At 37.4% G+C, this 15,715-nt stretch overlaps 1 protein-coding gene and 1 pseudogene across 6 annotated transcripts in view; both read right to left on the bottom strand.

Annotated features, from left to right (window-relative positions):
• The window catches only part of CNTNAP4 (contactin associated protein family member 4), a 419,915-nt gene that overhangs the window by 308,297 nt on the left and 95,903 nt on the right, over positions 1-15,715 (bottom strand). The window lies entirely within an intron of this gene.
• LOC118828536 lies at positions 9,501-10,793 on the bottom strand (annotated as a pseudogene).

The raw sequence follows: 15,715 nt of genomic DNA, 5'->3' as shown, positions 1-15,715 counted from the left end.
AATGGCTGAATGAAACTGTGCCATGTGATTGTGATGGAATACTATCGCACTATAAGAAATGATGAGCAGGATGCTCTCGGAAAAACCTGGAAAGACTTACATGAACTGATGCAAAGCGAAATGTACCGTATACAAAGTAACAACCATATTATGAGATGATCAACTGTGAATGACTTGGCTATTCTCAGCAATACAGTGATCCAAGATGAGCATACATTTTTTACTTTATTTTTCTTGAGGTTTTTATTTTGTTCTGTTTTCTTTTACAACATGACTAATACGGAAATGTTTTTCATGACTACACATGTATAACCTATATCAGATTGCTTGCATTCTCAGTGAAGGGGGTAGGGAGTGAGAGAGGAAGAGAATTTGAAACTTGAAGTTTTAAAAATGAATGTTAAAAATTGGTTTTACATGTAATTGGGGAAAAATAATGAACAAAAAGGAAAGAGAGGTACGTGGCCAAAAGATATGAAGATGAAGTTATTGAGGGAAGAAATCCAAGCTATTAACAACTATATGAATGATGCTCCAAATTACTTACTACTTAGATAAATGAAAATTTAAAGGATATTGACATTTGACTTTGAAACCATCAGATTGGCAGATCATAGAGAAGAGAAAACAACAATTGCAGAGGGACTATGGGAGAACAGGCACAGAATTAGACCAGTTATTCTGGACCCTGTGCTGTCCCCAGAAAAATCATTAAATGATACATATACTGATTGGCACAGTGATAAGATAATGAGGCTCATACAACAGAGAGGTCAAATAAAACAGAAAAGGACTTGTATGTTTAAAATATTTATGGCAGTTCTCTTTGTAGTGGCAAAGAACTAGAAACTCAAGAGTGCCCATAGACTAGGGAATGGGTGAACAAATTGTGGCATACAAATATAATGGAATACTATTATGCTATAAGAAATCATAGAAGTTATGGATTCCCCAAATCTGCAAGAACTTGTATGAGATGATGCTGATTAGAGTGAGGAGAATAATTCATACACTGACAACATTGTAAAGGACAACAGCTTTGAATTATTAAATAAAAAAAATCCTCTGATGAATGGAATAACCAAGCATGATGTCTCAAAATTAACAATGAACATGCCACCCATTTCCTGAGATAAAAGTGTTGGGCTTAGAGGTGCAGGATGGGATATATGTTTACAGGTATGGCAAAGTAATGAGCTGGTTTTGCTTAACTATACCTTTTTTTTTTACAGTTTTTTTTAATGGGGAGGGGAAAGCAGAAGATGATAATGATATTTCTATCCCCACAAAAGAAAAAAAAATAAAGACGGTCATTTAATCATTTTTAAAAAATACACAGAAGAGAACAGAGGAAGATTAGAAAGTTACACAGACAGGCAAAATAAAAGCTTTGTGTACTAGTCGTTTGCAGTTTCATATGAAATTATATTTTTCTTTTCTTCCATATATATGGAAATGTTGATATTTGGTCATATTCATGAGCTTATGAATATTTAAAAATAAAAATTATTTTTAGAAGATATATAGTATACATAATTAATATAACACATAATATATATAATTAATATTATATTAAATATGATATGATACAGAGATATAATATGATATAATACAATATAATGCAATAAAATACAATATAATATTAAATACATTTAATTTTTGCTTTGTGTGATTTGAAAAGTAGACCCTTAGCCTTCACAATATAACTAAATAAAGCCTTTGTGATCAATCGATAAACATTTATTAAGTGCCTATTATGTACTATATACAGTACTAAGCTCGGGGGATACAAAAAGGTAAAAACTAGTTTCTTGCCCTCAAGAAGTTTATAATCTAATGGAGAGACAATATGCAAACAAATATATACAAAATGAGCTAAATACAGCATAAATAAGGAATAGTTAAAATAAAGAAGATAGTAGCTAGCACTGAGGGGTTGGGGAAGGCTTCCTGTAGAAGGTGGGATTTTAGTTGGGATTTAGGAAGCCAGGTAGATCAGGACTCAGAATTAAGGATGGGAGAGCTTTATAGGCATGGGGGACATTCAGAGATAAGCTGAAAGATGGAGTGTTTTATTCTTGGGACTACCAAGTATCACTGAATAGGGAGTAAATTGTAAGAAGACTGGAAAGGTAGGAGGGGGCTGTATTATGAAGGACTTTGAATGCCAAATGGACAACAGGAAGCCACTGAAGTTTATTGAGTATGGTGGGTGACATGATCTGACCTGAGCTTCAGCAAAATCATTTTAGTGGCTGAATGGAGGATCAATTGCAATGGGGAGAGACTTAAGGCAGTAGTCCAGGCAAGGCAATGAGAACACATTGTAGCCTACAGCTACTCTCTTTGTATCTCAGAATAGAGCAGAATTGCTCAGGCCATAATGGTAGCAGTTGTCCTGCCCCAGCACAGGGGAGAGCAGATGGCAGAGGCTTCAGCAGCAGCAGATGGCAATGGATAGTAGGCAAAGAGGAGGGTCTCAACATCAGTGGCAGCATAAGGTTTCAAAACTGATTGGCCTCTCTACATTGCCGCCAGCACAACAAACAATGATCATTACAAAACACCCCCTTAAGAACTGATTAGAGGACTGAGAAGTGGTATTATTGAAAGGGAACTTGCTTTCTGGAAACAAAAGCACAGTGAAAGTATCTCAACAGCACAGGGCTACCATTAAAGTCCCAATGGGACATTGCAGACTTCCTTATATGTGCAACATTTAACTTTTCTTCTGTTCTATTAGTTTGCATGTTGAAAACCAAACTGACCTCTGGGTTATTTTGAAGGAATGATTCAAGGTTGTCTTTTTAAAATTTGTTTTCTTTTTATTAATTATCTAATACCTTTCTTTGATGTTTAGGCTCAGCTTTGTACAATATATTATTTTTGGAGGCAAACCAATGTATTTTGCCCTTGAGGATAACTTATTCTGTTTCTTCCTTTGATTTCTTCTAATTATGGAATAAAAGTAGATGTCTTCAGACAATGATTGAATGACCATTTGTTTGGGTTGTCATAGAGAGGATCCCTTTACATTTATAGATTGGACTAAATGCTCTTTGAGGTCCATTCCATCTCTGAAATTGTATGATCCTACATCAGACTGTATTTTATATGACTGTTAGGCAAATGTTCATTTTATACTATATTATGTAGATTTAATTATTGCTTTGTGCAATTCAAGACAAATATTTGATAGTTTCTGAAACTTGGAAAGCTTTCTTTGATTCCAATTAAACTGTGCTATGCTTACAATCCAGTTTTGTTATGTATCACTACCACCCCATGCAATCCCCTCCCATCCATTCCCCCTCACTTAAATCCCACTCTAATATCCCAACCAAGCAAATAAATGACTCTGGGTTATCGGAGGCTATGAGCAAAGTGAAAGCTCTAGACATCCATCAAGGTGAAAATACTTTAAGTAAAGGCCTGCAACAGACTTAATGGTTTTATCTTAAAACAAGCCTATTGGTAAAAAGTTCACTACCAGAAGTCTGGGCATCAGTGGATGATTTTTTTAGGCCATCAACCCACCAAGACTGTATACTAAGAAACAGAATAGTTGAAATCTGTATCAGTTAGAGAGAATACACACTCCAACAAGGTTAGGAATCCTTGAAGTAATATCTTTAAGAAGTTTCGCATCTTCTGGCAGCCAGAATATGCTTAGAGAAAATCAATTTCTTTCTGAATTTCAGCAATGGGTGGCACAGAGAGAAAACAAATCAACAAATTCTCCACTAATAGAATCTAGGAGTGATGCCCATATGCACTAAACAAAGAACTTAACAACATAAGATGGAGTTCTGACATTATTTCAGTGAAGAGTTGATAATTCTGAATACTAACAGAGATATCTACTTATTCTAGAATATAACTAGTTGCATATAATTGTCAAACAGAGCAATGAGCAATTCAATTATTACTATAAGATACATAAGGAAGAAGATGATGATGATAGCATCCAGAAATAATATCTTTAAACTAGCAACTATTCTGAATACAATACTTTCATTTTAATTCACCTAGTTTGCAGCCAGAAACAATCTAGGTTTGTTCCAATCGTAACAATCAATTACAAACAATCTAGATTATTTCACTTTTTTAAAAAAGTCATTTCCAAAAATGTTTAATATAAGCCTGTTGTTTTCAGGAGCAAACTAAAAGCTAGGATTAAAAAAAAATAACAATTTACCCTCAAGAAGCTTACATTCTTTGTTCGAATAAATTCTAGTATCATCTTTGTTGAATGATAAAACACTTCGCATTAATATAGATTCATTCTTTCTAAAACCTCAAGAATAGCCTGGGGTATATTTGTGTGTATAAAATATTCAGAACATCCTTTAAAGCAAGGACAATATTATCTTCTATATTCAATAGAATAGAAAATTGAGCTACTGTTTAAATAACTTGCCCAAAATCAGCTAACAAAAGAAGGATGATTTCCTGAGTCCCATTTCCATCTATCATTTGACAGATAGAATAGCCTCCCTTTGTTGGAAAGTGACTAAACACAAAAGCTAAGATAAAAATAGTTTCTGTTGTAGAAGGGGAAAAATTATGCTCTTTAATCTAAATAAGTTTGACTTGAAGTGCAACATTATTCAAAGATTTCAACAATTATAAGTATCCTTATATCTGAATGTTTAGCTAACGAAATCAGAAACACTCTGCCTATCTCATATATATATATATGTATATGTAAATTTGAGAAAAGATGATTATTCTCGTGCTTTTTAGGCATTTCAAATATCTGACCTAGAATCTACGTTTGTGTATGTATGTGCCCATGTACCTTTCCCTTCTTCCCTGCTGTTATATTATTTTGTTTTTCTTCCTGGCTAGTCCTGTGATGTGAAGGGATGTACTGATCTGAAAAATAATGTAACTTGAAAGACATAAAAATCTTCTAGTTTAATGCAGGTTTTTTTTCAGGTGGGTGAAGTTTGGATTGACATTTTCTTCCACCCTTGAACCCTTTTAGACACTGCTAATGGTTGTGCTATTTTTATAGTTGCCACAGCTTGGCAGACTGATCCCAAAAAGGCATTTCAACATACTTTCAACTAGGCATTATTACATATTCACCTTTAGTTTCCTTTTAGAGAACATCCAATGCTTAGTACAAAGCTGGGCTATTGTTCCTAAGATTTTCTTTTCTAGTTAGACACTCTCACCCCAACCACACTGACTAATCTCCTTTTCTGTTGCATGTGCATATAAGCACAAGATGCTTATATTTATTATAAAAGGAGGTATTAGAAAGTGGATGGCTAACGATGTCAATTTCAGGGGCATGAAAAGGAATTTTATACTAATTGACCACTTATCATGCAATTACTGGAGACATGGAAGGTTTCTGCTTGGGTTGTTTAAGGAGCTGGCTTCCCACTGACAACACAGCTTTCCTAGCCATCCCTTCTAGCACAAGGTGAGCCTTTACTCATTCTCCTCTTCTCATTGACTGAGGCAGGGAAATTGGAATAGTCCTTGCTCCTCATTGCCACTTCCAGATGCTCTCCCTACCTCCATCACTCCATAAACTCTCTTCCTTTGACGTTCATAATATTCATATCTACTACTCAATGAAAATCTTGGTAGCTGTTGCCCATAGACCCCTAGGTGACTACCCTTCCTTTTTCAATGAGGTCAGCTAATGACTCAAATTTTTTTCTTCTCCCCAAATCCTGTCCTTATACTAGGGTGATTCAACATACCGATTGGTTCTCTCCCAAATACATTAATCACTCAGCTTCTCAGACTACTCACTTCCCATGAGATTCTCCTCTACTCAATCTCAGAAAATACAAAGAGGGTCATACCTTTGTTCTTGCCAGGACCCACAAATGTACCATCTCTGTATTTAAGAATTCCAAAATCTCATTATCTGGCCGTAATCTATTAGCTTTGCATCTCTTCTTCTGCTTTCCCTTAAGAAACCCCAATCTCTGTCCTCATCATGACCTCCAATCCCTTGACCTTCTCAAACCTCTCCCAGGCCATTTACCCCGTACTAATGACTCCTTTTCTCTCCATGTTGACCTCTTGGTAAAAACACTGTTCTCCTAACTTGAATTCCTAGCTCCCTTGTCATATCACCAATTACACCCAGTCAAACCCCAGCTTGGATCACTCCCACCACTGATCATTCTTTTCACCCTTACACATATCCTGCTGAATGAAGGTGGAGAAAATCATGCAACAGTTCTGACTGGGTCTACTACAAATTTACGTTGTACAACTTCAATTGGGCCCTCACTGCTGCTAGGCAATCCTACTCTACCTCCCTTATCAATTCACTCTCCCACTCTCCACAGTGGTTCTTTCAAACGTTTTCATCCCTCCCCAAACCTCCCATGTCTCCCCCTCCTCCCATTCTCTCAGCTGAGAAACTTGTCTCATACTTTACAGAAAAAGGTAAGGCCATTCAGCTTGAATTTCCTTTCTTCTTCATCTCTTATCACTCAGGCACTTTCTGTTACTATATCCTCCTTCATAATCGTTCCACATGATGGAATGGCCTTCCTCTTTGCCAAGGCTAATCTAATCTCTCTGCTTGTTCAAGTGATTCTATTCCATCCCATCTCCTCCAACAGGTTCCTTTTCTATCATTCTTTATTGTCTGTAAGCATGCTCATGTCTCTCTTCCTTGGGGGGAACCAAAAAAACAAACTCACCAGATCCTTCCAACCCCACTATCTTCCTATAACTCTTCTGCTCTTTGTAGCTAAACTCTTCAAAAAGATCATGTACAATGGGTGTCTCCACTTTCTGTCCTCTCACTCTTAACCCCTTACAATCCATTTCCCAACCTTATCATTCCACTGAAATCACTCTCTACAAAGTTACCAGTGATATCAAATTGTCAAATGCAACAGCATTTTCTCAATCCTCATGCTCCTTGACCTCTCCACAACCTTTGACATGTGGATCACTCTCTTCTTGATACTCTCCTCTCTAAATTTTGGTGACCGCACTTTCTCCTGATTCTCCTCTTGACCATTCCTTCTCAGTCTTTTTTGTAGGATCCTTTTCCAGACCATGCCTTCTAAACCCTGAGGGCCCTCTTCTCTTTTGCTTTTATACTACTTCAATTTTTGATCTCATCAGTTCTCATGGATTTAATTACTATCTCTGTGCTGATGATTCTCAAATTTACCTGTCTTGCCCCAATCTCTCTGCTGACTTCCAATTTCGCATCTCTACCTGCCGTTCAGATAGCTCTAAGTGGATGTCCATTAGACATCCAATTAAACACAATATGACCCAAACAGGACATATTTTCTTTCTTCCTAAACCATCCATATCTCTTACCTTACCTAATAGCATAGAGGGCAACACCATGTTCACAGTTTCTCAGGTTTGCAACCTAGGAGTCATCCTGGACTCCTCCATCTCTCACCTCATGTTTCCAATCTGTTGCAAAGACCTATAGATTTCACCTTTGCAACATCTCTTGAATATGCCCCCTTGAATACTACCACCACCAGGGTACAGGCCTTCATCATGTCACACCTGGACTATTGCAACAATCTGCTGGTGAGTCAGCTTGCTTTAAGTCTCTCCCCATTGCAATCCATCCTCCATTCAGCTACCAAAGAGATTTTATTGAAATACAGGTCTTATCAGATTACTTCACGCCAACTCTTCCGCCCCCCCCCAAAAAAAACCCACCAAAAACAAACAAAAAAAACCTCCAAAACTATGAGGCTCCCTATTGTCTCCAGAATCAAATACAGAAATACTCTGGCTTTCTTAGTCCTTTATTACTTAGCCACTTTCTACCTGTCCAGTCTTCTTAAACCTTACTCTTAACCATTTATTCTTAGATCCAGTGACACAGACCTCCTGGATGTTCCACAGATTAGACACACCATCTTTCATCTCCAGGCATTTTCTCTGGCTTTCCCCCAGGCCTGGAATGCTCCCTCTCCTCTGTTTCAAATACTGACCTCCCTGGCTTACTTTAAGTCCCAACTAAAATTCCAGCCTTGAAGCCTTCCCAAACCTCTTTTAATTTTAGCATCTTTCCTCTATTAATTATGTCCTATTTATTCTGTATGTAGCTTGGTTTGTATATATATATATATATATATATATATATATATATATATATATGTATACACACACACACACATATTTTCTATCTTATTTCCATCACTATAAGTTCCTTGATAGCAGAGGCTTTTTTGCCTCTTTTTGTATCCTCAGAGTTTAGTACAGTGCCTGGCACATAGTAGGCACTTAATAAAAAGTTTTTGATTGATTGATGTGATATCAAAAAGGGAATTCTCCTACAGTTCAGTGATTATTACCATTCACTTTTGTCATTCTTTTTCTCAAAATTACTCTGGTGCCTTTCAGAAAAAGTTGCGCTTCTTGAATGCTAATGTATGTTGGTACAGAATTGGTATTGCTTGCTAAATGGAAAGTTTCTGTTAAAAGCTATAGGAACAAGGAAGCATATAATCATACCTGATGAGATCATTTCTAGAATACTGTTTTCTCAGAGCCATATTTTATTTTTTAAATTCTTTTTTACATCATACTATTGTTTATTACATGTCTTTTTACAATACAAATAAAAAATACAGAAATGCAATATATAAAACAGCTAAGTGCAGAATGCTGACTTTTTTCTCTTCAAGAGGCCATGATTCCTATTTCTAGTAAAATAAAGAAGAGACTGCACACAGGTAGAAACAAATTGGTAGTAAACACCACATTTTTGTCTAGAAATGACCTATTAATGCATTTTTCCTGCTACTTACCATAAAGTGTAAAAAGAGAGTTAAAGGGGAGTTTCACTCACGGGTTCCTACAATATGAAAGATGCTAATATTCTATTTTAGCAGGGCCAATATGCAGAAAATATCTCAATTTAAACGTTATTACAAACATGAAGCAGTAATGAGAGTCTTCTGGCTAAAGAAGTCACTAAATTGAGAAAAGCATATATTTAAATATTTCAAAACAAGAAAAGGCTGTTATAAAAAAGCTTTAGGCGCACTGGAAGCTTATAGGTTTGGTTTTTTTAACGTGTATTTTTAAACAATGGAAATGTCAAAAAAAGAAGGTCATCTGTGTAAGACTAGGTCACATCTGTGGATAATTGTGAGAGAGAGAGAGAGAGAGAGAGAGAGAGAGAGAGAGAGAGAAGCATAGTTTGTATCAGAGTATGGTGATTTCTCCTCCATGCAAACCTTCCAGAGTCCTATTGTTTTGGAATATCCTGTAAACAATCAAACCACCAGAACATGATTGTACAATAGTAAAATGTTCTCTTTAATTAGAGTGAAGAAATCTGTTTTTTTTTTAAAAGAAAAATTGGAAGATACTTAGAGATGTTCCCTTCTAAGTACATGGCACCACTATGCAATTCAAGTCTTATGAAAACAAACAAACAAAAAAATTTGTCATGCTGTTAAATCCATCATTCTGGATATAAATGGTGCAAAACTGGTCATGTGGCTCCAACAAACACTGATGTCCAGGCTGGCATATTGGCAACTAATACATAACTAGTGGTCACTAATGGGTTTAAAAGATCTTTCCTTTCTTCTTGTTCTTTTCCAAAATTCTAGAAGAGTTTTGCTGTTCCAAAATTTGCTGCTGAGCTTCCCAGTTGGCCTTGTCATCCTCAAACTGATGCCGGTTTTCCTCCAATTCCTTGTGCGCCTCTAGGTTCTTCTTCATTTGCTCCTGACGCAGCTGGAGCTCGGCTTCAGGGTCTTTCAGTTTCTGTACCTTTTCTTTGACCTTCCTCTCAAACATCTATTCCATCTCCATCTCCATCTTCTTCATCTTGGCTACATGTTCCCGTCTTTCTTCCTCCATTTGGGCCAGGGGGCTCTTGCTCAGCTGTCCTTAGTTCTTGTCGTTGTCCACACCGCTTGTACCTCACAGGCCACCAGCTTCCGGCTCCTGTAATTGTCATAGTGTACATTGTTAGTCACAGTCCTTCCGGTCCTGCGTGTGGGCTCTTATCAACATGTTTCTTAGAACTGGGAAATCACAATGATCACCATTTTCCACTTCTTCATCACCGCAAGGATACTGCCTTCCTCCAACCTTTTTGCCATTCCTATTACTACCAACCACAGCAAGAGGTTAAACGGTCCTTTTATCTTTTTATCAAGCTTATTTTCTTCTTCATCATCTGTTTGTAGAAATTCATATGTTTTAATTTTATGCTCTTGAATCTCTTTCATTATCTGCTTCTTAAATTGTTGGCACTCCTCAGGGGTCAGTAGTCCGCTTTGGCCAGGAGGGGATAACGTTCACCTTGTTTAAGCTCTTCCTAAACTCGATGTCCAGTGCCTTGAGGCCAAGTCCTGAAGGGGCAATGAAGTATAAACAACACTGCACCTTATTGTTTGGCATCTGCCATCTGTTCACCTGAGATTCCGCATTCAGATAATCCTCAAAATTATTATCAACGTAGTCAATGACAGACTGCCAACAATTACCATTGCCCACTGCGTCACCAAATGCTGGAATATCCACTAACGTGAGCGATAACTGAACACCACCTTTTTTGACTAAAACTTCGGCTTGTTCCACCCGTACAATCCTTTTAATTCTATGTGAGGGCCCTGGGTACTCTGAAGAATACAAGCCTGTTAGGAATGAGTTGATGAACGTTGACTTCCCCAATCCAGATTGTTCCACTATGGCGTGAACTCAAACCCTCTCTTCACAGATTTTCTGTGTACTTGATTTGGGAGATTCGCAAATCCCACATAGCCTTCAAGGTTCTTCTGTTGAGCTATTACGTGGAGAGTATATTTCCATCATTCCAGTCTTCCAGCCATGGCGTCTCGGCCTCAGCAGTCACTCTGCTGCACCTCTCCTCAGCCGGTCCTCGCTGATATTCATCCCCTCGCCTGCCGCCTGCCTGTGATCCTCCAGCACCACGCTAACTTGATTCCTACTTAAGCAGCTCCAATCCCTCTGCCACCCTCGCCCCGTCCCACCCTGCCTGAGATGTGCAGGCCACCATCCTCGCCCCTCAGAGTTATATTTTAAATGGCTAGAGGATATTCAGAAGACAGCAATCAGGGTGGTGAGAGAGCTGAAGATCTCATAGTATGAATAATGGTTGAAGAAACTGGGGGTACTTATCTTAGAGTAGTAAAGATGAGACATAACTACATTCTAGTATGGAGGGAAGGGGCCCAATAAGTGGCCCAGGGGCTAGGTGCCGTGCCCATAGTCGGGAAGACTCCCTCATCTCTCTAAGTTCAAATCCGTCCTCAGACACTTCTCACTTACCCTGTTTCGCTCAGTTTTCTCATCTGCAAAATTAGCTAAAGAAGGAAATGACGAGGCACTCCCTTCCATGATCTTTGCACAATAAAACCCCAAACAGAGTCACGAGGAGCTGGACACAGTGAAGAACAACGCGACGACAATAAGAAGCGTTTGAGGGATTGTCATGCAGGAGGACATTTTTTTTTTTCTTCTTATCAGAGGTCCAAGCAGGTTCAGTAAGAGAATGGGTAGAAGTTTCAGACAGTTAACAATCACCAAGAAGTGGAATGGGCTGCTTAAGGAGATAGTGAGTTTCATCTCACTGAAGACGTTAAAGCACAGGCTAGACCATCACTGCCTGGGAAGATCGCCAAAGAGATTTTTGGTCAGATTGTTTAGATAACCTTCCAGTTTCCTTCCAACTTCGAGAATCTGATTCTGTAAATACCTTTTCCAACTTTTTTTTTTAGCTTGCATTCCAAGAACTTTTAATGTTTTCATAGTGTGTGTGTGTGTGTGTGTGTGTGTGTGTGTGTGTGTACTATTATACCATTGAATTCATCCTAGGCAGAGATGAAGAGTGATTTCCCTCCCCTTACATTGCTTCTCTCTGCAATTTATAATTTCACTTATACAAACTTGTATTAAGCACATACAATAAGCACCCAAAATATTGTAACCCCTCTCACATTCTACTCTAACAGAGGGTACCCAGTACTTTCCTAGGTAGAGGGTGAGGTTGGAGGACATAAAGGCATTAAAAAAACCACCTTGAAGTCCCTCTTCCCCCCTCCTCCTTTTTTTGTTCAGTATGTGAAGGAACATAATATAGGCTCATAGTTAAGTCTAAGGGAATTGATCTCAGGTTCCCTTTTGACCTCTTCCTTCATTCACTGTGAGGTTCATTCTTTTAAAGTAAATATTCATTGAAAATGCAGTAAAAAATCAGATTAAAAAAATCCGGAGCCAAAATCTCTTAGAAAAATATAAACCGAAAATAAACAATGTTTAAATAAGGCAGCGCAGTGAACGTAGTGCTGCCCTTGGAGTCAGGAAGACATGAATTCGAATTCAACCTCAAATACTTACTAGCTGTGTGACCCTCAATAAGTCATTTGACCATTATCGAATTTAATAACCACCTCCCACCCCTGTCAAATGCAAATAATACCTACTTCACACGGCTATTTCAAGTATCTAAATGAGGTAATGCACAGAAAACATTTGGCAGACCTTGAAATGTGATAAATTGATAAACATTAACAACAAAATAATAATAATAATTCAAGAGACTCCTGAGGGTAATAATTCCGATTGGTAAAGCAGGAGAGAGACAGAGACAGAGATAAAAAGAGGAGAGACAGAGACAGAGAGAGATAGAGACAGGGAGAGACAGAGAGAGAGACAAAAAGAGAAGTAGAGAGAAACAGAGAGAGAGAGAGAGAGAGAGAGAGAGGAGGAGGGGGAGAGGGAGAGAGAGAGAGAGAGGGAGAGAGAGAGAGAGAGAGAGAGAGAGATTGAGAGAGAGAGACAGAGAAAGATAGGTACATCTAGGTTAATTGGAAGTCCTGTGTGGCAGATCACTCCCTAGTCGGATTAGTGAGCTGCACAAGGCTAGGTTGTTTAATTCAGTGTGGTAGAATTCTTTCCTGCCATTGGCACTGAACGTTCCCACTCCTGTCCCCCTCTCTTCACTGCCTAGAGCCAACATATCCAGGCTTCGGATGTGCAGTGAGGTTTCTGCCTCAGGTGGTCATTCAGTGGCTCCTTCCATCTGGGGAAACTACACTTCCTGTTAATCAGTCAGTTAATAGGTATTCATTTAAGCACCTACTATGTGCCAGGAACTATTTGAAATGCTGGATCACCTTTCTAATGTGGGGCTACGATGGTTCAGAGCTACATAAAAGGAAAAGGAACTTCCATGCTCAATCATCTTTTGTTTAGTCGTTTCAGTTGTGTCTGACTCTTTGTGACCCCATTTAGGGTTTTCTTGGCAAAGATACTGGAGTGGTTTGCCGTCTTCTCCAGCTCATTTTAGAGATGAGGAAACTACAGCAAATAGAGTTAAGTAAACTGACTATAGTCATACAGCTAGTAAGTAAAATCATACTTGAACTCAAGTCTTCCTTCCACTTTCTCCACGGCTCACCTACCTGCCCTTGATCAATCAACTAGCCTTTATTAATCACTTATGAATTGGCAAGCGATTCACTAACCACTAGTGATACAAAGAAAGGGAAACAGTTTTTACCTTTACAACGCTTATATGTTTATGGTGATGCAAACGTAAATAAATAGGTACATAAAACAATTATACAGAGTAGATGGTTAGGAGCTTAGAGGAAAATTTTCTAGCAAATAGAAGACAGGGAAAGATTTCCTGCAAAAGATGGTCTTTGAGCAAAGTCTTGAAGAAATTCAGGAAATCTAAAGGGTAGGGGTGATGAGGGAGAATATTTCAGTCATGAGGAACATGGAGGTTAGAGATGGAATGTTTTATACAAGGAACAACAAGTAGTCTGGCATGGTTGGATTATAGAGAGAATATAGTGGAGAAAATGTGAGAAGAACTAGAAAAGAAGGAAGGGGGCTGGTTGTGAAGGCCCTTAAATGGCAAACAAAGGACCTGATATTTAGTTGATCTTGTGGATAATTGGGAACCACTTTTCTGAGTTAAAAGAAGAAAGGCCAGACCTGATCTTTAGGAATAAATCCCTTTGGCAGCTTTGTGTGTTGGATTGAAATGTGATACCGAGGTGGGAAAAAAAAAAGCACAACAAAAACAAACAACTAAAGAAGCTATAAAATAATCCATGTGAGAAATTACAATAGAGTGGTGGCTGGGTAAATGAAGAGAAAGGAAGAGAAGCAAGGAATATTGTAGAGATAGATATGAACAAATTTTGCAATAGAGCGGAATGTATTAATGACATGAAAGTAAGGCATGAAAGTTGTGAAACCTTGATGACTGGTTTAAGAGTAAGACCACATTGATTATCCTACCCTACTTAATGGAACTTACTTTTGTTAGGTAAAAACATTTCTCGATTGAATCAATCAATTGTACTTGAGCACGAAAAAGACCAATACCTTGAACTGACCAAAGTAATTATGTGAAAGAAAGCCATATTCTGAGGAATTTGTATAAAAATAAAGCTTATTTGAGAACAAATAGAAATTTCCTGGTAATTCAAGGTAGAGAGAAAGGAGTGGGGTGATACAGAGCTGAGAAATGCTTAGGGAGAAGCCAATAAGAGGAGAAAAAGCAGGCAAGATTGAGTTTTGGCAGAGCAGAGTAATATCAGTGAAAACCATCTACAGAAACTTTGGAGAAACTCCAGGCTGATGCCTGGATATGTCTAATAATTATGGATTAAGGGAAGTTCCTAGAAAAGGCTTATACTTTCTTGAAATTTATCTTATAATGTCATCGTGTCCATAGACAATATTATCTACTATCTTAATACCCAAACTACAACAACAACCTGAATTCTGTCAACAACAGGTAAATTTTAGAGAGATATGCAAATTTCAGAGTAGATTCTAACCTTGGCCTAAGTGTTAGAAATTTTCCTAACTGGTTGCTCAGAGCAATTATGATTAAACTTAAAATGTTTGTGTCTAATATAAACTGCATAAAGCAGTAGAGGAGACAACCAGCTTGAAGGCTAAAACAAGGTATCTATAGTAATAGGATGTTACATTGGAAGGATAATCATAACTTTAAATTAATAGAGAAGCTTTAACATTAAAAATATACATTTGATAGAGGTATAGCATTCCCGCCCCCCCAAAAAAATTATTCACTATGGTCTAGCTAGATTTATATAAGGGATGGAAGAATGGCTTTCCATTAGGATCAGAATCAACATAATTAATCATATTAAAACAAAAGTATCTGAAACATGATTATTACAACAGAGGCGGAAAAATCCTTTGACAAAAAAACCCACAAAAAATTATGTTTAAAAAAATTACTACAAAGCATAGGCATAGAAGTATCTTTCTTAAATAATAAAAACTGTTTCTAGTTACTACCAAAAGCTTGAATTTTATGCAATAGAGAAACATTAGAAGCTTTCCCAATAAATATAAGAGTAAAGTGAGAATACTTTCTTTCCCAGATGTCATGTGATAAAGTTCTAGAAATGTTTGGTTAACATTAATGAAATATTATTTCTATCAACATAGAAAATCCTAGTAAATCAGCACAGGTATTAATTTAGAAAACAACTCCATTAAAGTAGTGGATTACAAATTAAACATAAAAAATAATTATATTTCTATATAGCAATAACAAAATCCTGGAGGAAAAGAAATATTGTTCAAAAAAAAACTACAAATGTATGCAATATATAGCTGAATCTACCAAAATACTAAATCTCTGTATAAATACAATAATTTTTGAAGAAGCTACAATGAAGAAATAAAACAAAAGCCAATGTGAATAGTT

This window comes from Trichosurus vulpecula, chromosome 1 (genome assembly GCF_011100635.1).
Source record: "Trichosurus vulpecula isolate mTriVul1 chromosome 1, mTriVul1.pri, whole genome shotgun sequence".
Taxonomy (NCBI): Eukaryota; Metazoa; Chordata; class Mammalia; order Diprotodontia; family Phalangeridae; genus Trichosurus; species Trichosurus vulpecula.
The sequence above is the reverse complement of the archived record's forward strand: the minus strand, read 5'-3'. Positions and strand labels throughout refer to the sequence as shown.